The sequence below is a fragment of the Polyodon spathula genome, chromosome 20 (genome assembly GCF_017654505.1).
Source record: "Polyodon spathula isolate WHYD16114869_AA chromosome 20, ASM1765450v1, whole genome shotgun sequence".
Classification (NCBI taxonomy): domain Eukaryota; kingdom Metazoa; phylum Chordata; class Actinopteri; order Acipenseriformes; family Polyodontidae; genus Polyodon; species Polyodon spathula.
In genome coordinates, this window is record NC_054553.1 from 26,684,643 (window position 1) to 26,708,206 (window position 23,564).

The following is a 23,564-nucleotide window of genomic DNA, read 5'->3' on the forward strand; positions in this document are numbered from 1 at the left end:
AACACTTGCTCGCAGAGCAGAAATAAAACAATTAAACAAAATAAATCACGAACACAAAAAAATAAACGCTAAGGTCCGGCTGGGCAGTAGCCTTCACGGATCCTTATTCTTTTTAAATATCTCTCTCGCCTCTCGCTCTCCCGTTCTCCACTTCTGAACATCCCCCTTAACATGGAGAGCTGCAGGCTTTTTATACAGGTGACCATCTCCCGACCATCTTCTGCACGGGTTTTAATTATTAGCATGGATGGGCTTCATCCACGCTGCAAAACAAACGCACAGCAGTTCGCAGTCAAATGCATTTTTAAAATAATAACACAAAAATGCATGGCTGCACAGTCATATAAAATAATAAACAAATACAAAAATAAACACATAACACATAAACAAATACAAAATAACACAAGGGTGGAAGGGGAGATCCTGTTCTAAAATACACTGTACAGGGCTGCTCTCCCTGCTACACAGTGTGATATCCAATAGCAATCGGTTTTACCTTAGACGGACCCTAAGAGTTTTTAAGAACCTGAGCATGTTATGTATTACATGCGAATGTGGAAACTGTTTAGCATTGCTTTCCTCCCCCTTGCCCAACAAGAGAGCATGCTTATTAATCTGATACTGACTGACTGCAGTGCACAGCCAGTTTAAGATTAAATGTTTGAGCCGCCAGACCTGTGTCGCCTGTTGTTTACCTGCAGAGGTGCAGCTCCAACTGTGTGGGCCTGAGGAGCTGGGCCTCAGCCATAACTCAACCAAGTCAAAACATGGTGAGAACAAAGAGGCCGATGGGAGCAGACGTGATTTATAGGAATATTGCAGCAACAGTTTATTTAAATAGGATTAACTTGAGTTTCTGGATCTCGGCTTATAGTTCCAAACCTCCTCCTTGAGTAACTTTATACTGAAAGGGGAACAAACTTTTAAAAAATACTTTTACTGGTTTAGATTTTGAGTCCGGATATTAGCTCACGTTGGCACGTTTTATTTAGTATCGTCAACTAATAACGTTTAGTTTCCTCCTCCAGTATGTTCTACATTTTTAATTTTTTTTTTTATTTATTTATTTATTTATTTTTTTACCCCTATAGTTGTAAATTTATAGTGATTAGCTTCACTCTCATCCCCCCAAAAATGTGCTTTTCTTCACTGAACACTGTGCTGCATAACCAATGGAATCAGCTCTAACCAGATAATGCTAGCTTGCTGCGAGTCAGTAAGTCTCTTATTACACAAAATGTTTGATCATATCTCTAACATTAATATATTATGGACATTTTATTTGCCAGGAAATAGTGATTATTTTTTGTATGCTTTTTTTTCTCCCTGCAGATCACTTGCAAGGAATACCGTGAAGGTGCTTGAACATATTATATACATGCATCTATGTATGTCACTTGTACCAGAACGTAGGTTATGATGTTTTTTTCTTTCATTCATGAGTTAAACTCCAGATACCAGAACAGTAATGTAATTTGAGTTCCTTGATGCATTGCAAAATACAACTTATTGAAATGCAGCATTGATGCAGAGCAGAACCACTGCATCAGTTAAAACAATACCCTTCAAAAATTATAGTATCAGCACCTCTGTTGTGGGGTTTGGTTTTCTTGAGCTTATTCACAGACTTTTATCATAACTAGACTGGTTCTAATTACATGCACAGTATATGAAAATCTGTGTCAACATAACCTCTGTAATGAGGCATTTGTGCATTTATCTCCTCGCACAGTGACTATTTCCTGTATATTGCCTTTGACAGCTAAAAGACAGGTGTTAAAACCCAGTGCAGATGGACTATAATTAAAACCTGCAATATCACGTGCATTCAAAATCCATTTGTTTCTAAAAGACACTGCTTCAGTCGTGTTGGTGTGAACGTGATAGGGTATCAAGTGAAAGTCAGTGGTATAGCAGTAGGTGACATGGAGGTTTTGAGTTTGAAACTTGTTGATGAATGAAACCCTTGGCTCGGGTCCCTGGAGATGTGAAGCTGATTAAAGCTGTTGACAAATATGGATCCTGCTTGAAATGTGAGACGTCTTCATCCCATCTCAAGACCACCCATGAATAATTCAAGTTGAGGAGCAGTACAGTAATGCTGCTGCTGGGTAGCCATTACTGCTTCGACACATCGTCTTTTCTGTATGATTGGCACAGCGGGAACAGGAATGGATGTATCATTTAACCTTTGTCTTTGGGGTTCATTGCTATCTTTTGATCAAGGATCTGATGGAGATGATCTCACACACGTGGGAGAAATGTGACACATCCAGATTGATCTCGCAACTCAGGAAGGACTACAAGTGACAACTGTCTCTTTCATCACAAGCGAGATGCATCTTCAGATTTCACGTTTCATGTAATATAGTTCTTGAAAAGGTGCACACACACTTTGTATTGTGTTTTTTTTTTTTTTGTTGCATGAATACCATACTTGCTTTTTTTGACAGCAGAAGTAAGGAAAGTTGCAATGGAAGTTCTAAGTAGGGCAAGACTATTTTGTAATTTAACCACACAGGAAGTTTCTGTTTGCTTTGTAATATGCTGATTTGGATCCTTATGAATATTTGCAGAAATATTTTTCATTTTTATTCTTCAGGTTGTTTCTATTGGTTCCCTTGTCATTTGTTAAGCTTGATTAATTACAATATATTGTTTGCTCAGTAATATTGTAGTGATTCATTCTATAGAGCTTTAGCTGTAAAGTGAATGTTACTTCAGTTGCTGGAAAGCATACGTCTTAAAAAAAAAAAAAAAAAAAAAAAAAAAAAACCTCTGGTTTATGAAAAAAAGTGAAGCATGCTGCTTATAACCATAAACCAGCTAAGAACACTTATGAAGGAGGGGCTGTTTATGAATAAGATGACTGGGAAAAGCGATGTTTGCCTGCAGGTGTGCCAGGTCTGTTGAGGCTTGCACATCGAAGGTGAGATGGCTACGTGAGCCCTTTAATGATAGGCTGCTGCAGGTGAAGACATGACAGCGCTACGCCTGCAGATATGTGCTTCAGCTTTAAAACAGAAAATAATGTGGCAGATGTCAGACATTTCCCACACTGGATTGAACATTATTAACAGGATGAAGACACCGCCAAGTATGCGCTTAAATGAAGGGGGGCATTTGAGGTTTGGGGCACGCCATTCTTCTCTCGGGCCTTTTTCTGGCAGTTGTCAAAAGAACAGGGTAAAAGTTCAAGGTTAGAGGATAGGTCTAATCACATCACTGAGTCAGAAGCAATGCCAAACCCAGATTTCCACTCAACTTGTATGGCCAGTTGTTTTTACTAAGATTTTGTTTGCACCACAGCATAAAATAAGAACAAGCAGCTTTACGTGTGTGTGTGTGTGTGTCTATACATACATACATACATACATACATACATACATACACAATTCCTTTTTATTTTGTTTGCTAACATTCTGAGAGGTCCTTAGTTTCCCTTTACCTGGGTTTCAGCTTATCTGAAGTTTCAGAATAGTCGTCCTCATTCCATTGAATTCATGTGACAATGGGATTTTTCATCCTATTCATCCCCACATACTCTACATGTATGTAGACACAGAGTAGCTGAAGGAGTTGAAACGTTCTATTGTCGCACGATTTAAACGGAATAAGGAATGAGGTTAGTCCCAGCATTTGGGATTCTCCAAACAAACCCAAAGTCAGGTAAAGAACTATTAAGAGAAAATAAATAATAACTTAATATTGGAGCACCAGAACCTAAATGTTTTTTTAAAAACAATTAACGTGACATTCGAAGCTACTTTTATTCTTTTAATCTTTCAAAACTAAAAATATAGAATTAAACTCCAAACAGGCACCAACGTGGTTCTGTACTAGTTTTGTAACAAACAGGCTTTCTATTGTGACAACCAGGCTGCAGCATCTGTGTATCCATTTCTGAGGTCATACTGCTAGACTATTGAAGTGTGTGATGCATCTTTGTACATTAAGAATGTGAAAAGCAGTAATCGCTGCAGGCTAGAGCAGGCTAGATGTCTAGTATTTATGCTAATAACAAATGGATTGTTCCCCTACCCTTAATACCTTTGACAAAGATGTTTGTTACATAAAGATGAACTACTAACCCACCTTTTTATCTTAAAATATAAAAACAAATTATTATATATATAAATATATATTATATATTTTATTATATATATATATATATATATTATCTATATATATATATAATATATACACACACATGTACATATATATATATAGATCATACATGTGACACTGTTATATAATCAATATACACAAATGTTTTGAACTTTTTAATTTTTTTTCATAATAGTTTCTATATTTATTCATGTCGGTTTATCAGCTTGGAAATTATGCCCAAATTTAGAACAACCATGCTGAGATCCCGTAATGACATCAGTGTATTTTTCTGAAGAAATCACTATGCAAAAGATACAACTGCATTCGTACTTGCTGAGTTTTTAACCTAAACTCAACGATAAGGGTTAAAATCTGTAACGGCAATGCCTCACACAGCACTGCCCTTTACAAATACGTGTGACAATGCCTGTGATTAGCATGCAAAAATAGTAACCTAAATACTGTTTCCATCCTCTTAAGGAGCTGGTGAAACATGGTGGCAAACCTAGGAAGATATTTCATCGTCGTAGTTACAGTAGATGGGCTTCCAGGCTTGCGGTTTTTAAGCAATACTTGAAATAACTTTTTCATGTTGCGTCTTGCCCACCTTGGTTTGCTAGGGATTGAAAAAAAGAAAAAAAAAAAAAAAAACTTAATTTTCTGCATGGGACTAGACTGAAAGCTAAAGCCTGACCAGCACAAATTGATCCTCTTCTGTGTATTATCCTTCTGACTTTGAGAAAAGGAAGGCGTCATAACTTCTCCACCCCATTGCCCCGCTATAATACATGTTCAAAATATGATTTTAAATGTAGTACAGTAGGGAGTGCTTGACTGTTGCAGGAATTAAACTCCAGAAAACTTCAGAGAGAACTTCTTTTTTTTGTTTTATTTTTGCTTCAATTCTTTTTTTTTTTTTTTAATCTCTGTGAGAGACTGTGTTTCCCTGAGGCCACCGTGGTTTATATATTTTAGATTTTGTTTCTTTTCTTTATTACATTCTGGATGCAGAACAATACTTTGGTTTGGGGAGCGTTCTTGAGATTTAACACACTTTACTGGATTATAGGCTTGGATGCAAGAGCCTGTGGAAAAAAAACAAAAGCAGTAAAAGCTTATGTACAGTGAAGAGGGCTCACAAAAAATAACTCAACCGTTTATTCTTAATTATTTGGTGTGTATTAGTAAGAACAGGTCTACCGTTTTAACTTGAGGAATAATAAAGAGAGAGGAGCCAGGAGACCTGTGATTAACTGGTAACATCCCTATTTTGGTTTCAGGTGTTGTGTAGTAAATCTGAGGCTCTACTATATCATGGCCTCAGGTGCAAAACCAAAACCTTCAGAAATGCAAGTTATTATTGATTTTTGAATCTGGTAAGAGAATGTTGATTAAAGGTATGTTGCAGAACCATCTCTTAAATCACTTTATAAAAGATAATTTTCTTGTTGTGCTGCAAGCCTTGCTGAAATTATTTTTTTTTTTGGGGGGGGGGGGGGGGGGGAATCTTGGTTCCGCCATGTTCCGATCAGATATGTTCACATAAACATCTGAGAAATTAACATCTGTTAAAAGATGTGTGGGCCCACATTTGTGCAGCTTGGGCAACCCTGCTGGAGATGAAAGAGGTACTGTCCTTCCTTGGGGTGGGGAATCTGGAACTGAAATCACTAGACACTTGATACAAGCAGGCGCTAGCAAAGATTGTCTGCTTTGATTTCTATAGGAGACCTTTTAATGGACACTTCCTTCACCTGCTGTTTCTCGATTTTTCCCCCCCAGTGGCATTTTCTGACTCTGCCTATCGAATTGATCAAGTTAATCTCACCCTGGAATTAAAAAAAACAAACAAAAAAATTCCCAAAACAAACAAAAAACACATGAAACTGCATTCATGTTAGACAATTCAATTTTACAATTAGACATTTTAAATACAGGTACACCATGACGCTCCCTGTCAATATTGTGTAAGTGATACAATGTCTAATCAAAAAAGGAGCTGATAATTTGCATAGATAACAAATACAAGCTTATACAGTGACAAACACTCAAGAACAACCAGCAAAATATTCACCACAATGATGGATTTCTTCATTGTTACCCACCTGTATCAATATCCTGTTACCACTACAGTATGGGACCATAAAATACTGAATATTACATGAGTAACAAAGTAGCATTCCCCAGTAATTTATAATATTTTTTTTATTATTAGAAAACAGATAGTAACTTGATGTACAAACGTTCCCATATTACTGTATCTTTATGGTATTTTATTAATTCAGTTTGGTCTCTCCATCTCCATAGTGACCAAATACAAACATATAACTGGATTCCTGCCCCTCGACCTATATTTTTGGAATGTTATAAACTGTATTTTTGTAATCTTAAAGGTGTGGAGATGTGTGTGTTCAATTCCTTTTTATTTTTATTTTTTTAAATGTAGTCATCGCCAATGGTTTTTACCCGGGTTTTCTGCCCAATTTTTGTTCAGGTTCACTGCTGCAAACCCCTGGCAACTTGAGGAAACGGAGGCTGAAGCATGCGTCCTCCGAAACGTGTTCCTGCCAATCTGTCATTTCTCGCACTGCGGATCCACAGTGAAGCCAACAGATCTGTAGTGCCGTAGGACAACACAAACCTGAGTGGCTCCACTGCAGACCCGCAGGCACCATGTCAGCAACAGGGGTCGCTGGGGCTCAGTGAACTGTGGATTCTCCTGCCGACCTAATTCCTCCCTACCCGGGTGGCGCTCGGTCAATTGTACGCCGACCCCTAGAAACCCCCAGTCACGGTCAGCAATGACATAGCCTGAATTGGAACCTGGCGATCTCCAGGCTATAGGGCACATCCTGCACTCCACGCAGAGCACCTTTACTGGATGCACCACTCGGGAGCTTCTTTTTACCAGCTGTATTCCTAGGAAATCTTAGTAACACTGGTATGCATAGCGAATAATTACTAAAAGGGAGGCTTACAGTAGTAACACTGTTAGACAAACCTTTTGATGAGAAGTTTTGACCTATTATGGTGCAGATACTTTATAACAACGAACCCTGGCAGACAACTCTAGCCCTTGAGATCCATTCCAATCTGGGGCTTTGTTCCAATGATGTCCTAAATTAGTTAATTGGCCCTTAGCATGGTCATTGAACTAATACAGGATCTGATTGGAATAAATACCTGGACTGGAATGGATCTCAAGACCTTGACCATCTTGATCTCAAGAGCAAGATTGTGCTCTACTATGCCAAGATATTCATCTGTCAGTTCTAGCTTTTTGCCCAAGGGCCATTTTATTAAATGTTGTGTGTAGGTTATGGATAACTATGGTTAAAAAGGTGTACGGCCCTTTAAACTCCATCATGAAGTTTGTATGTTGTGCAAACAATACATGATTATCTTACCATTACCAAATTCCCCAAAAATATTTACATATAATCTCAGAATTCCTGTTTGTAATGTCAGTGACGCACTGGACTGCAGCGTGAGGTTACAGCCTCTTGCTCCTTATCATCTTAATGCCGAGTTGCAATGACTAAGGATGGGTATGGCTTGCATGATATTTGGCAGATAAGGAAACTGTCATTTTGAAAGCTGGGTGGTGGGATTGCAATGTTTCACACATAAAATGCCTTCATTAAATGGAAGAATGCAGACTCTGAAGTCATCCAGCGGTGAATGTGAGAGGATGTTAAAATAAGGTGATAAAGCCGACAGAATGTACTTCCCAAAGCTTGAGTGACAGTGATCTAATTTAGCTGTGGGAACTCAATCCAACCTATTGTTATACTGTGTAATTACGAAGAGGGCCAATAGAGTACAGAAAGTTTATTTTTATTTATCTGATTCTCACCATTCAGCCTTCAGATCCCATTCCTGGGGTTGTCCGTGATGCTCAGCATGATACCAAAGTGGAAGTCAGCCTGCTCCTGTGACATGCCACCTTTCTACGTCATTTTAGAAATGGAGGGACTCTTATTTTAAGATATTTAAGGACATCTTTTATAAGTGTGTGTAATGCAGGCCACAGCGCCCCACTCCCAATGCTGTCACTTGTTTGAGAATGTGTTATATTTTTTGACATTCCTATTATGCTTGCTAAATCTCTATTTTTTGCGCTTTTAAACAATATAAGCGCAAAGTCTCACTGATGCTCATGTCCATGCACACTGTGATCATATCTGATTAACAAAACAGAAATTAACAAATATAGGTCACTTTACAGGGAACCGGTGTAGCATGTCTATATTGGTAGACTGTTCATTTCACGAGCTGAAGTTCCTGTTCTTGTTCATTCTTGAAGTTTCTTGTTATGTCAGGAGGTCACTGTTAATAATGTCATCCCATTGCCTCATCTGATCCATCTGCCTTGCCACTTGTTACAGATTAACACCTGGTCTGGAACCCGCCTGCATGGACCTTTTAGAAAATACCACTGCTGGATATACAATATATAGATACAGATATACATTGTATACAGAATAATAGATTTGAACCTTCTTGCTGGGTCATTACAGGTTCATAAAGCAGACAGTGCTGTTTGACCCTTTTTGGTTTTGGCACACATGGAAGTGACATTCCTTGAAGTGTTCAGACCTCCCTGCTTCACAGTTTAGACAGATGGTGGTCAGCATCTGGTAAGTGACCAAGCGTTTTAACCCACAACCTCCTGCATGAAGACCACCACTGAGCTACTGTACTGGTCATTTGAAACAATTGTTTATCTAGAGGGTGAATCCACCACAATTATTCATCATGTTTCCTGGGATGTCCCATTTTAAATTAAGGGAAGCTGTATTCATGCCAGAGTTTGACCAGTATTGGATCCTGGAAATACTATACGGTGGTTTTCGGGTTATGAATGTATAGATCTAGTAAATGGCAAAAACATCAAGAACAAATACATCGTTGCCCTTATTTTCTCCATGGTCCAGCCGTCAAAGGTGGTCAATAGACAACTAGGGCTAGAGTCGTGGTTTTATTAGCCAAGGGAAAGAGTCTCAAAATACATTTTGTTTACTTTCAATTTGAGTTCCACTATGGCCTCAGTTCAAATATGTCATCAAATTGAATGTATTGGTAACAATCAGTGTTGACTCAAAGTGTTTTCTCTTCAATTTGTTATAACAAGTAACAGACACCTACAGTACTTCAATAGAGCTCATTTTAAACACTAAATGCCAAAAAATCTCTATCCTCAGTAAAATGACACTGACTCTGATATTACGTTAGCTCCACAGAACAAATTAAATATCCTAGATTATAGGTAAAAATGCTGTACCTTGACTGAATCATATTTGCCTATAAATCTACAGTTAGCCAGGGCTGGTTGGTTTCTAGCAAGAAGTATGGCATTTATGCCCATAACACTGCAGTATTAATACAGGAACTCTGATTTAAAATCATTAGCAGTTTTAAAGTGAAATGGCAAGTAGACAAAGGTTTTGGCTAATGCCTTCGTCTGAAATCGTTCAGTTAACACATGATTTGAATAAAAAGAAAAGCATATAACCGCGTTTATCAATTTTGTCAAAACATGTGTCATCATTTAAAAAATATAGCTTGCAGATATAGAAAGCTTTTAAATAAAAATAATTCAGTGCTCTCATCCAGACCTTATGAAGACTTTTTTTTTTTTTTTTTTTTTTTGCATGCTATGGTCTTCTCTAAATAGGATTTGTAGCCTTCCATTGCATCCCAAATCAGTTCAAGCACTATTAAAAGGCTTTACAGCTAGCTAACCGTATAATTTGAGCTGCATGCATCAAGCAAAGCATTCCAGTGTTACAAAAGCGGTTGCAAACATTGTCAACAAAGAGCTTGCTCAGTGAACCAAGACCTGCCAGACCCGGTATTGGCAGCGTTCTGGGTAAACTTGCAAACAATGACAGTGCCTCTTTTCATGCTTGTTTATGAGCACCGGCTTCAAGTACATACATATTGTATCCAGTCCTTCCACAGCTTATTCAGGGTCATGAGACAAGCACCACTGGAGGTTCTTGCTTCTGTAGGCTTGGTGCACAAGGGAGACGTGGCTAGTGCCATGCCTGACCACCTCGGTTACCAACTATTCAGAGATTTACATGAGTTGCGCTGCGTTCGCAGTTTGTGTTGATTGGGGGGGGGGATCCTGTGTGAGCTGGAACCCGCATCATTCTGAACTTTCCAGCTCATAGCCGTCTAGTAGACTTGCTAATCCAAACCCAGAGAGACTCAAATACTGTCCCTTAGAGCTACTCAAACCTACCCAAGCAATGCTGCTTCTGTTTATACATTTATAACTATAGGTTTGAACTGCAGGACTGTATGTGCTTCTGTTCAAACTAGAATAAACCAGTTCTTGGTCATGCTTCATTACCACCAAACATTTACTGCATTCTGAAAGGGATAAACACCGAAAAGAATTGTAGCCGGGAAATAGCCAACTGTGTTGGGTGTCATTGTTAAGCTTGAGAACTGTGGACTGTATCAGCAGTCATTCAATATTTTGGGCCCATTTGGCAAGTGAACGTGAATGAAATAAAACAATGTTCATATTATAAATCTAGAAAGCAATTGCTAAGAACAATCACTAAAGTCATTTCTTTTGAGTTCTACCATAAAATAGTTTTATTCCTTTTGAAAATTTGTGTTTTGAACATGAATCACTGTTTTGAGTTGTCGCTTTCAGAATTAAAAATGCACTGTGCATTTTGTACTAACTTGTTGACTTAGCTATAACTGACAAAACTTGCAATTAGATGGAGCATAATGTAGCTGTTGTGGAATTACTTTCTGTGGTTTTTCTTTTTCTTTTTTCTTTTTTAATCATAGGATTAATAAACTGGAAGTTTGAAGGATAAATGTATATTTGCATAGTGCCTTTTGTTTCAAACACCCCAAAGTTCTGTAGACGGCATTATATATACCTGATTCACTGCCTTTGGTGTTTCTCATGTCACATGATCCCAGTGCCAAAGCGGATGAACTTAGAGGAGAGTAGCAAGACTCTCATACAGGCACAGTTTATCAGCTGGAAAAGTTTGTCTTTTGTTGTCAGCGAGTATTCATTTTTAAACTATCTAAGCCTTGTAAAGTCTTGTATATCACCATAAAGATATTGTTCAAAGCAGAACTTCTTTTTTGCAAATCGGAGAAATAGCTAGGTTTAATAATGGGGTTCTAGAGAGATTTGGCATGCTATAACAGTGTTACATGGGCATATTCACCTTAGGCAATGTGTGTGTTTTTTTTTTATTTTTTTTAACATACATCATTCATTCAAAGCTGTCAAAAAAAGAAGACACATCTACAAGCCGATGAACAGTTGGTTGCATCAGAGGGAAGCATTTTCATATAATTGTAGCTTTTTTTTTTTTTTTTAAACGCCATGCTTAACAGTGAGTTAGTGATTGTTGCCTCGCCCCTCGTTTTTCCCGCAGGTAATGTCTGCCTACAGTCTAGTTATTAATAAAATCTTCCTCCTGCTTTCCTCCACACACCTGCACTGGCCTGGAGCAATGCCACACAGAGAGTGCACATCTCGGCATTGCTTTCCACTGAGGTCATGTTGCTAATCCTGTTCTTGAGCAAAGAACATTCAGGTGGTGCTAAAATCAATAAATGGAACCAATTACAATGTTACTGTTTTGTTTGTTTTACTGAAAATGATGGGAACAGCTCAGCAGTTAGACAGTTGGAATGCAATGTCTAAGCTACAGTAGTGAGTTTGAGTAACTTGGTAGCAATCATGCCCACTGATTGTAAGCTGGCCAGGGCTGGTTATGTTTTTTTTTTTTGTTAAACTGGTATGCTGGTTCATAAACTGCTTCATTTTTGAACATTTCATGGTCCCATTCTTTTAGATTTTTGTTTGATTTCAAGATTCAAAGTAGATTTTTAAATGTGCAAAATGCATGACACCCATTTTCTCTCATGTACAAGGTCTTTTCAGACAAACGGAGCAAGGCCACTTGGCCGGCTGCATCACTTACCTTTTTATTATGTTTATTGATGCTGGCCACGTGTAATAATTACCTTGGTAACCAGGCACTGCTATGAGATTATTCCTTCTGTGATGAATGCTTTTCTGAAATTTAGTTGGCTCTAATGTGGTTGGGCTGAAAAAAAATAAAAAATACGTGCATGAGGAATACATAAGTTTTAGTACACAATGCTCCCCGCAGGGTGTCACAACAGACTACACTGCAATTGTTCTTGTTAAAAAAAAAAAAAAAAACGGGCTATGTTTTTCTAAACTAGATTGATAACCAGCAAAGAATCGGAGCATTGGTGTTCCAGGTCACAGATAATGATGCCCACCAGCAAAACACAATTCTCAACTGAGATACAAAATCGAATTTGCAAGGATGTCCTTTCTCCCTGTTGGCCAGGGTGGGTTTATACCAATTTGGGAATTAATTCAATTACTGAAGTTCATTTCAGGATCTGGCTTACGGGTACAAAGCAGATGAGTTTTTATTTTCTGAATGGACCCCCCCCACCCCTTTGCCCCCAATATACCAAAACCACAGAACATTTAAAAAGTTTTAAAACAAGGCATTGAAACTCAGTCTTTTGGAGAGACTGCATTGAGTTGGCAAATGTCAAGCACATTTAAAGTCTGAAACAAACAAAAAAAAGATTAAATACCTCTATACCCCCCCCCCCCCCCCCCCACTGTGAAAAGCATAATTAAGGGTTCCCAACTGTTGTAAAAATATGCTTTCATAGAAATGCATAGCTTGGCATTTTGTGCAGACAGCTTATAATTCACAGTCACAGAGAGTTAAAGAGAGTTTTAATTTAGTAAACCCTGTTAAAGAAATTACACCCACTGATACAGATCTGATCAATGTTTGCAGGTTACAGCATCTTTTATTACAATGAAATATATAGATTTCCTAAGGATCACACTAAAAGTTAGTGACCCTAGAATTACCCCTAACCATGGTGTTAAAATCAATTTTCTTACCTCCTGTTAGCAATAACATTATTATCTCCATTACTTCAATTTGTAATGTGCTGTTTCAAAGACAGTGCTTAAGATGCTGCAGCTGCTTCGTGGCAGCAAATAATTTTTTCTGTTGCATTTCAAACTTACTCTAGTTGCCTAGCTGCAAACAGACCATGCAGCAAAGGTACCTACAGTGTTATATTGGAAATATCCCAAACTGACATTAAAAAACAGATTCTCAGCGCAATAAAAGCTGAACCAGGAGCAATGTTAATAAAGCTGTATAGCAGTTAAGAAAGGATTGGTTAGCGCTCCTTGAAGTGAGTTATCTAAGTGCGGAAAGTATACTGGCCTGTTGCATCACTGAGCCACCAAACTGTTCAGCAAGACACTTTAAATTAAGTCTACAAGTAGCAGTGAAAAAGGCACAGTGCCTTTGTTGTGAAACAGAAGAGTTATATCTCCATTGTTTGCAGTCCTTTCTCTGAATTCCATACACGCTGTAGGGATGTTTGCTTAATACCAAGAGTGGGAAAGTTGTAATTATAGATATCAAGTAGAGAACATAGTGACCCTAGATCGATGGTGGTCAATACACCAAACACTGCGATCCATACTGACGGATCTCGACGGGCTCCGAGATCCACCGGTAAGCTGTGACCAACAACTATGAGCGTCATTTAATATAATAGTGTCCAATACATAAAATAGTAATAATAAAACTAAACAACCACAAGAACAAAAATGCAGCATTTTTAATATTAAGCACAGATAGTTATAAGACAGATACTTAACCAGCATTTTTCGTCCGACTCTTGAAACCTGGTGTAGGCAGGGCTTTACGCTAACTTTTATTTTGGCACATATGCGCCTATGTTAAATGTCTGGCTGATGTTTCTGGATGTATGCCTCTTTGCACATTGCGTGCTGTTTTGAAGCACTGTGTTTTAATATATTTTCACGTTTGAACTTCTGGCTCCCTGTTAAAAATGCAGTCTTGCCTGCCATCAGTTCCCCTGCATCCTGACAAAAATGTGCAAAACATTGATTTTTTTTTTTTTTAAACATTGTCAAACATAAGCCAATGAAAATCTTTTAGCCACTGTTGGTTGAACTTGTATGTTCTTTTGTTACTTAGAACTGTGAACATGCTGTAACTAACATAGCCCTTCTGAAAGTTCCCTGTTCGGTTTCATCTTCTGATATGCCTTCATTGCTCCATTTCTTGTAAGACGTGACATATCTGAATTCTTTTGAAACTTCTCCAATTGCATGAAAATAATTTGTTATTTTCCTCACCTTGGTTTGACAAGTTCTCAGACTGTCTGGAAATGAATAGACTTCGCATTGATAAATCTGTGAAATATGCATATGCGCAAACTGTTGGGATATTTTCATCTGTCCTAATGGGCGGCACAGAAGGCTCTCCCCATCAGCCGTAACAAACTGTTGTTTGCTTGTATGTTCGTGCTTGTTCTGAATTGCCCCGAGATCCACCAAAAATCTTTTGCGATCCACGTATTGGCCACCACTGCCCTAGATAGCTGGAGCTAGATAACCGTGGAACGCTATGCTTTCTGACTTGTATAAATGGGAAGGAATTAATATTATTGAAAAGCTTCCTCATCCTAGGTGTTAATTATATGTGTTTTTTTTTTTTTTTGACAGTGTCAATGGTTTGTCTGGAGTGAATACAACCCCATAGAATGAACTAATTTTGCTTCGTAAAGTCGAATGAAACAGGCTGAATGTTATGTTAATACATTGAATTACATACCGCTTTGAAGTTTTCCATATACTTAATGAAAAACTGGGGACAACTGAAAATCTACACTATCTTTTACTTTTATAAATAAACAAGGACTGCATTTGTATTTTTCATATCTCTGCATATTGTACAGTAAATTGTTCACCTTGGAATGGGCTAGGATTTTACAGGAGGGTGCAGATGGAACATGCATAAAAACATCACTTCACTTATATGAACACCTTATTGGGTTTTGGGTCACTGTCCCACCTTGTTCAACCCAGACTCCAAAGTTTTATAAATGTTTATTTTTAAACAGTATAGTTCCCATGTTGCCAGCTGGTTTCAGTCTAATTGAAACCTTACAGCTTCAGGGTTTACCCACATTGGTTAATGTTGCATATGAAGAACCAGATTAAATGCCTCCATTACCCCACTGAGAAGAATGATAACGACAAGGTGCCTGGGTGCAGTGCTTTCAAGATGTCATGTCAGCACAGACTTTAGCATCCCAAGAGACAGTTTAGGAGCTGTTAGGGATCTTTTTTAAAGGTTACCTCTTCATAATTGTTCAAGTACAGCCCATTAGTTTGTCTAAGTGTTTTGGATTAGGCTTCCCTGACAAAACTGTGCATGCATGTTTTATAAAGGAATAGAATTGTGTGTGTCGACTTGCCTTAAACATTACATACTTCTTTTGAACCATGTATACAGCTGAAGATGAAATATACATTAATGAGGACTAATCCTATTAGTCTATATGGGGGGGCAATTCAGTTTGACTGACGTTTATGACATAACATTTATAAACTCCATATTTGTGTTTACAGTAAATAACTGTAAACCTAAGGGTGTTTTGTACGTTAAGAATGCTTATGTAGCACATGTTGTAGTGTACAAAATATATGCTTGTATGTTCACAGTATACAGTATGTTCACAGTATAGGGCCCTGTATATTTTTAATTTAATGATCATTTTTTGTCTGCCCCAAAGGAAAGAATGAGCAGCCCTTTACTTTTATAGTGGTACATTTTATAGATATAAAAGCATTAACAGTTCATAAAGCAGCATTTTTCACACACCCCTCCCCCCTTCTGCTTAATTAAAAAAAGCATTAAATACAGAAAGTATCTTTTTAATGCTATATTGCCTTTAAAGCATGTTAACAGTACTCTTTGTGGTTCAGCATTTTAATCTTCAAGCTGACATATTTTGTATTTTTTAACTTTTTTTTTTTTTTTTTTTTTTTTGCAGCTTCCGTTAGATAAAACTGGACAAAACTTGACTTCATATTCTAAAACCAAAATATTGTAAAGCAAACGACATTCTTCCTGCGTGGTTCTTTCCACATTTCGTTACCTCTTGCTGCAGTCTCTGGGGTAGAGTCATATCTAGCGACAAGCTTAGTTAATCCCAATGATGTGAGGTAAATGACACACCTGCTAGTTTTCAGTTCATGCAGTGGCCTTTTCTCTTTTACCTGTACCTGTAACATCTGAGTAGCACAAAGTCCTTTTAATTCAGCTGGATTATTTGCCAAAGCAAGATACCCAACACCCTTTGTACATAGGTAGTTACTAGGGTGTCAGACAAGCTGAATAGTGCCGTGTTATGCACTGAAATCTTTGAGGTTCTTTTTACAAGTTATACCATTTTGTGATCTATTTAGTGATGCATGTTTCTCTATAAAGACATAGTTGTTTAAATGCATGTTTGCGACAGCCTCCAGCTGCAGAGAAGCTGACAGCTTTATACCTATGTGCAGTTACCAGCACAGATTAATACACCGAACATGCCAGGAGACGACTCTAGCTCTAAGTCCCACTTGTCTGTGTAACACTTACACAAGGAATAATTCATTTAATAGGGATACCCTTTATGGGTTTTGAGAAAGTAAAGTTTAAGATACATGATATTTTGTTACCCTTTTTTAAACCCACAGTTTCTGTACTGAAACTTATACTATGCTAAAGAATATGAAGGAATGTACACATCTAGAGAAGGGGCTAATGTACTGTACAACATATGTTAGGATGTAAGCTTCCATATGTCATATATCATTTTTTACAGGTATAGTTTGGGTAAGTGCTTTACAGGAGAGATCTGGTTACCATCCTGTAGCTCTAGGGGGTGCTATAGACTGAAAACCATTTTTTTTTCTTTTTAAGCAAAATGTAAAGCCTTTTTCATGTCTATTTTTGTTTTCCTCAGAAAACCATAAGCTTTAAATTAAGTTTCAGGTCTTATTTTAACGAAAGGCATGTATATAGCACACAATTATGTGAACACTATAATAATAATTTAGGTATTTCACAGTAAAGTAACATACAATTTTACAAATGCAGATTGGGTTTGTTTCTTCATTAACATTGACATATCCTGTGTAGGGTCATCCTGTGTGTGGTTGCAATATGGTAGCACACAATAGAAGACTGAATGAGAACTGCTCGAAGTGACGCTGCATACAGGATTGGAGGTCTGGGATGCATTCACGCATTGGCTTCAGAGATGAAAGGTCAGTGCCTATCCGTGGGACAGGCTCAATCAGCCACCCAGTCCACTGTTCAGAGGCTAGATCTCGATTTTTAAAAAAAATAAAAATAAATCTACTGTGTAAGCAGCTTACACGTGGAACAAGAAAAAATACTTTGAGCAATAATCCTCATGCCACACATCGGCTAAAAAGTTGAAATATGCTTTTTTTTTTTTTTTTTTTCCTAGACCAAGGCAATATATTATTTAAAGGAGCAGTTTCTGTGCACAAGTCAGATACAAATTGCACAGCCTGCTAATAAACTGCAAAGTACATGAATGTGTATCCTGGCATTGCCAGCTGGGAGCGGGATATGAGATTAATCAAAAGGATCCCACAGCGGGGGTGGGGTGGGGGGTGGTGGTGTGATATCTTCCTAATCTTACGGAAAGGTTGAAAAATGCCATTAACTACAATGGTATCATAATTTACTTAAAACATTTTGTACAGTAGCACAGTGGTACATATACGACACCATGCTGCTGCAATGGATCTCCAGCATGTACTGGTTCATAGTGATACAAACATATGAACTGTTAACACTGTGGTACTATTGCAGCTTCCACTGCCCTTAGCAATGGGACCTTTGCATTCCTATTGCTGTGTCAGTGTGTATTATTTATTGAAGTTCAATTGGTTTATTGTAACTTTCATTCCATTTAACTGTCCAGACTATCAGTCGGGAACCACCTTCTCTCAGTGATGTGTCACTTGAATCAAGATAGTCTTACTCCACTTTTATAGGAAGAATGCATTTAAGCCCTCAATACTTCATTCAAGGCATAAATGTAGCTTCTAGTAGTGTATTGTCCCAAATGATGTGATTATTTTCCATGCCAAAAAGGTGACGGTGCTTATGAGACAGAGAGACAAAACAGACAGCTAATTATGTACCAATAAACCTTGCCCTCACATCTGACTCTGGTGTAATTGTTCAAGATTGCCCCCAGCTGTAGATAAGCTGAGAACTTTATACCCATGCACAGTTCCCAGAACAGATCAATACATCAAACATAACAGTTGTGTCTTACTTTCTGTGTAATAAAGGCAGATCAAATATATTTTGTGTTTCACATCCATAGGAATGTGATTTCGGGCAATGTCCCATATATCTATAAATATTTATTATTTTAAAAGATCTGATCAACAGTTGCTCAGTTATAAAGGGTGCTATCTGAATACCTTGTCTGACCATATTTACATAAATAAAGAAAACAGTTACAACTTTATTTCCACAGTTAGTGTAATGCTGGAAAAATCATTTTGTTGTATTTTAAACCATTTTAACACTTCTAACTTACCATAGTTAAGCCTATAGCAGTAAATGGAATCCATAAGACTATAGTTGATCAGAATGAGTAATAGTTTGTGCAGGAGTACAGGAGTGCAAGTTTTTTTTCTGGCTGTGTGAAGTCATTCATCTTTGCTTGGAAATCTTTATGGGGCATTGCATTAGCTCAGGTGCTCACAGTGCTACAGCACCCCCCCCCCACCCGGCCAAGTTATTGAGTTCCTGGTTTTAAACAATTGGCTTGGCGGTGGGATCAAAGGACTCTTGCTGGTCTTCGCTGTCAATTAATTAAACATTAATTGGGTAAAAATAATTGGACACATGGTGGCAGCAGTGGGCCAGGTTGAAATTGAAATAAAAATAAATTTCAAGTTGGGGAGAAAATCAGAAACATAATTGGCGATTCCAGATTAAAAATAATAATAATGGACACTATAGAGTTGTTCAATCTGTATAATATCTTTATAACATCCAGCCAAGCACAGAAGAAAACTGAGTTCAAGAGGTATGCTGTACTTTAATAATCATGAATGAACTTTCACCGAACTCTCAAGTCTGACTGCACCAACAGATTCTATGCTCTTATTGTGTCTTTCAACATAAAGGTTTACAGAAAGGACAAAAAACAGCTAGAAGGAAATGAACGCGGCTGTCAACACATCAGTCAAATATTAATCAAGAAAATGACATTAGTCACTTTTTAGTCAGCCTTTATAACACCTGTCCTGTTTGTGGTTTTGTCGGCAGTTATAAAAGTAGTCTCTGACATCACCTGTGTTTATAATCTGTTTTAGAAACCAGCCTGAGAGACATGCTTTAGTGGTTAGGTGATTTTTTTCTTTCTATTAACTCTTTTTTAGCCTGCAGTGGAATTTTCTAAACTAGATAGGTTGGAAGGGAGGAAGATTAAAAATAATAATAATAATAATAAAAACAAAACATTGCCTCATGTTTTGAAGCCATTTTATAGAGTTTGACATAGATGAAACCTGTTTCAGACAGTTTGAGTGTTTTTTTGACTAATTGTATGTGCGATGCATCTCTGAAATGATCTGTTATCTGAAGTAGTCAGCCACGTGAGAAAACGGCAAAAGGAATTCACTGCTGAAGGAGTAGTTTTCAGCCTACGGTATATCAGTAGGGAATAATTAAGATCTTTCAGTCTTAAATACACTAGTGGCTGGGTCAATCATTAATTACAGTACACATTGAAACATGTCAACATGCAATAGTCTTGCTGTATTTCTGTAGCTTGACCATCAGTACTTCAGAATAAGTATGCACCGTGTACAGTATGAAGGTCAGGTGAAACCGCACATTCAATGAGATACAGTAACAATTATGAAACTGAAAAATGAATTTCATTTAATTTACAGTACATTATTTACATTCTACTAATTGGTCTAGTTGTGCTGCTCTTTTTTTTTCTTTCTGTAAAACACTGTAGGAAGGAGTTAATTTACAAGTTGCTGGAGGCAGTAAAGGAAGTGAGTCACAAGTTAATAAACATGATGCCCGAAAGCCAGCCTGACAGCACCTGTCTGCGGTGCACAACTAACTACAACTGAAGGTATTCATACCTAACTTAGCCTTGTGCATTAAACAAGACCCCCACCCCCCGTTCTAAACCAGCAGAGCTAAACAACAGTTACTTTAGGCTGTGCATGGATACGTTCCCTCATGACAACACTCACACTCTGTATGTGTATACGTGTGGGTGTGGATGTGTCTGCAGCTTATTTTAGTTAATAAATATTAACAAAGTTAGTGCCCAGTTAGACCTTTAATTACTCAATGTCTTATGTAAGCTGCCTGTTGTGTAGGTTTCAGGCCATTATCCCCTTCAGAATCTGAAAGAGAGAATGAAAAGAAAAAAAATGTCAAAAACTAGAATTAAAATCGAAATAAATTGCTAAATTCACAGCTATACAGTATTTGTTTTTGGTGGCTTGTGATAAAGTAAGGGGGAAGGTAGTGGGGGTATATAGGACTGCATTTATTACAGAACCCATGTCTAGTATAAGGAACATATAGTCATGTTATTATAAAGCCCAGAAGGGAAACTATCTCCTAGAAGACAGAGCGGAGAGAATTTAATTAAGGCACACCTGTTGGGAATTAAGGGATCATATATATATATATATATATATATATATATATATATATATATATATATATATATATATATATATATATATATATATATATATATATATATATATATCTATATTATAATATATACTCCCTCTCTCCTCCAGCCTTAGGGGTGGAGGCGGTGGACGAATCCCACTCCTCTCTACCGTCTCTTTTCAATTCTTGTAACGCCGAGTTTTTTTTTACGTTCCCACGCGTTCTTCGTTCAAAACACCTGCTTGTTGGCGCGTCGGCCGTTGGAAAACCTGAGTTGGCTAGGTAGCGCTCCAAAAGGAGTTGGTCGTTTGTTTTGTTTATTTTTATTGTTTGTTGTATAAATAAAAAATACAGGCCCAGCCCTGTTTTGAGCCCATACTTTTGGTGGAGTTTTCTTAAACACACAGTGACAGTGGAAAAAGGACTGTGGCAAAAAAAAATGTTTTATTCAACATCATGTAATCAAAGAAACTACAAAATGAGATCGCAAAAGTCTAACGGAAGGGCTATAGCTGTATTTTGTGTTACGCCTTAACTATGTCATGGCGACATCATCAATCCTAATAGGATCATTGTGGTGGTGGGATCAGGTGACTCTGAAGTGTTCTCTATTTTAGGAAACTAGGACACACCATTTTAAAAGGAAACCAGAGATTGAATGATTTTTATTATTTAAGGTATTACGTTCTCCAGAAAAGAATGACTTTTACTAAGCTTTTATTTTTCATTTTTGCACTTTTAAGTAGACCCGTTTTTAAAGAAACAAGGTCTATGGGACCCGTACCAACTTTTAGGTTTTAAAAGGCATTTTAGAAAAGTACACATCCATGCAATAAAGTAAAGAGCAATATTTTTTATATTGATTGGATTAACATGTCATCACTGTTTTGAGTACATTTTGAAATGTACATGAATAATCAGTCACTTTAACAGTAACACTGTGACACAAATTATCATGCCTTGTTCTTTATCATTACCTCTACCAGATAGAAACTGCTACTCTTGTAAGCATCTAGCACAGATGCCAAGACTGTCCCGGCAATACCTGTCATTCTGGATTGGCAGGGAGTCGCAACTGATCTTTCTTGAAGCGTCCAGCGCCACATTCTTTGGGCTGTCTAAGCATTGAAACACAGACTACAATCAGTCTGGGAAAGCTGTATGATTAAAACCTCAGGTTTAATTGGATATTTCCAGTGTGCTACAAAAGCAAACGTCCATGGTATTATTTGCTGTGACCATATTCACATCGTTGGCATATGTGTTCAGGTTACATTTTTTGTCTTTTTTTGTATAAAAAAAACAAACAAACAAAAACACCCTAAACTAAATGTTTCTGTTCTCAGTCAAGCATATTAAGATTAAAAAGACAAATCCAGTTTACTTAGAAAATGTAATAAGTGCAAATATTATTTATTTATTTATTTGTATTTATTACTTTTCAAATTACTGTAAGGAAATTACTGTGGAGATATTCAATTAGCATTCAAGTCTGTAATACCAACTTCAGTAATGGTGTGCCAAAAAACAACATTACAAAAAAAAGTAATTTTAACGTATAATCGTCGTATATATATATATATATATATATATATATATATATATATATATATATATAATATATAATATATATATATATATATATATATATATATATATATATATATATTATATATATATATCATATATATATTATATATTCCAAATGGTTTACCTGTGTTAAATAAAACTGTTGAAGCTTACAAAACCAGTATCATGGAGAAGGACTTTTCAACATGCTTATGAGACTAGCAAGCATTGTCTGGTTTAGCATTCTGCTACAGTACAGAATATAGTGCCAGTGTAACTGGTTTCACAGAGATTCTTGTGGTCAGAATTTATATTTGCAGATGCCTCTTATCCTTGGCAGCTCCCATGCAAATCAGGAACGTGGGAATTCGCTTGTAAAAGTCTGACATGTCCTACCTGAACCCATACGTCGTGGTTCTTTTTGTCCTGTTACAAAGTACATGCGGTAACCTAGCAATGGACAGCAAGTGCCATTCGGGGGCCCAGTAATCTGCTAACTTGAACTCAAATGCTGTGTCATTTCTTGTATTCATTCTTTATTATTTTCCCCAACCAATCACAAGCTCCTCAAATACCTGTGAACCAATAATGTCTTGTTAGGGGATGTGGCTCAGTAGCAGTGTGTGTGTGTGTGTGTGTATATATATATATATATATATATATATATATATAATGAGAGAAATACTTATTCATAGAAGTTCATATTTTGCATAAAGTATTGGGTATAAACAATATTGTATTGTATGACCATTTTGGCACTGTATAGATCTGCTATCACTGTAAAAAATGGTATATTGTGAAATAGAAAATGTTTTCAGGCAACACTACAAGTTGCTCATCTAGTTGCAGGCAATATTTCTTGTTTCACAATGCTATCAGTACCTGGACATTTACAGTTAACTGCATTACTACTACAGTATATTCCATTTAAGAGCATTACCATCTAACTACTGCCCATGATGTAATATGTATACGTCTCACCATCCGTATAGCTTCCTCCACCTACTGTACATTAATTTTTTTTAATTTATTATTTTTTGGACGTGTAATTGTAGTGAGTAGCTGTCTCATGAATTGCCCATTACTGTATTCAAGCCCCCTTTTCTTTCACATACATCAGTGTCCTTTCAGCCGCAGCACTAATGATGTCTGTGAAAGAGTAACCAAAGGTGATGTGCCTTCTTAATCACTCTGGGGCCTTTTGACTTGGAAATGTTCAGTGTTTGCAGCTTCATTTAGTTGCCG

The 23,564-nt window shown here is 37.2% G+C and overlaps 1 long non-coding RNA gene across 6 annotated transcripts in view; it reads left to right on the top strand.

The window, feature by feature from the left end:
- The window catches only part of LOC121295356, a 94,175-nt gene that overhangs the window by 36,406 nt on the left and 34,205 nt on the right, over window positions 1–23,564 (top strand). For 2 of the 6 annotated variants that reach the window (XR_005946908.1, XR_005946907.1), the window contains 2 exons: window positions 1,333–1,409; window positions 17,184–17,311. This is a non-coding gene — a long non-coding RNA (uncharacterized LOC121295356). The other 4 variants (XR_005946910.1, XR_005946909.1, XR_005946911.1 and 1 more) reach the window with 4 other exon arrangements.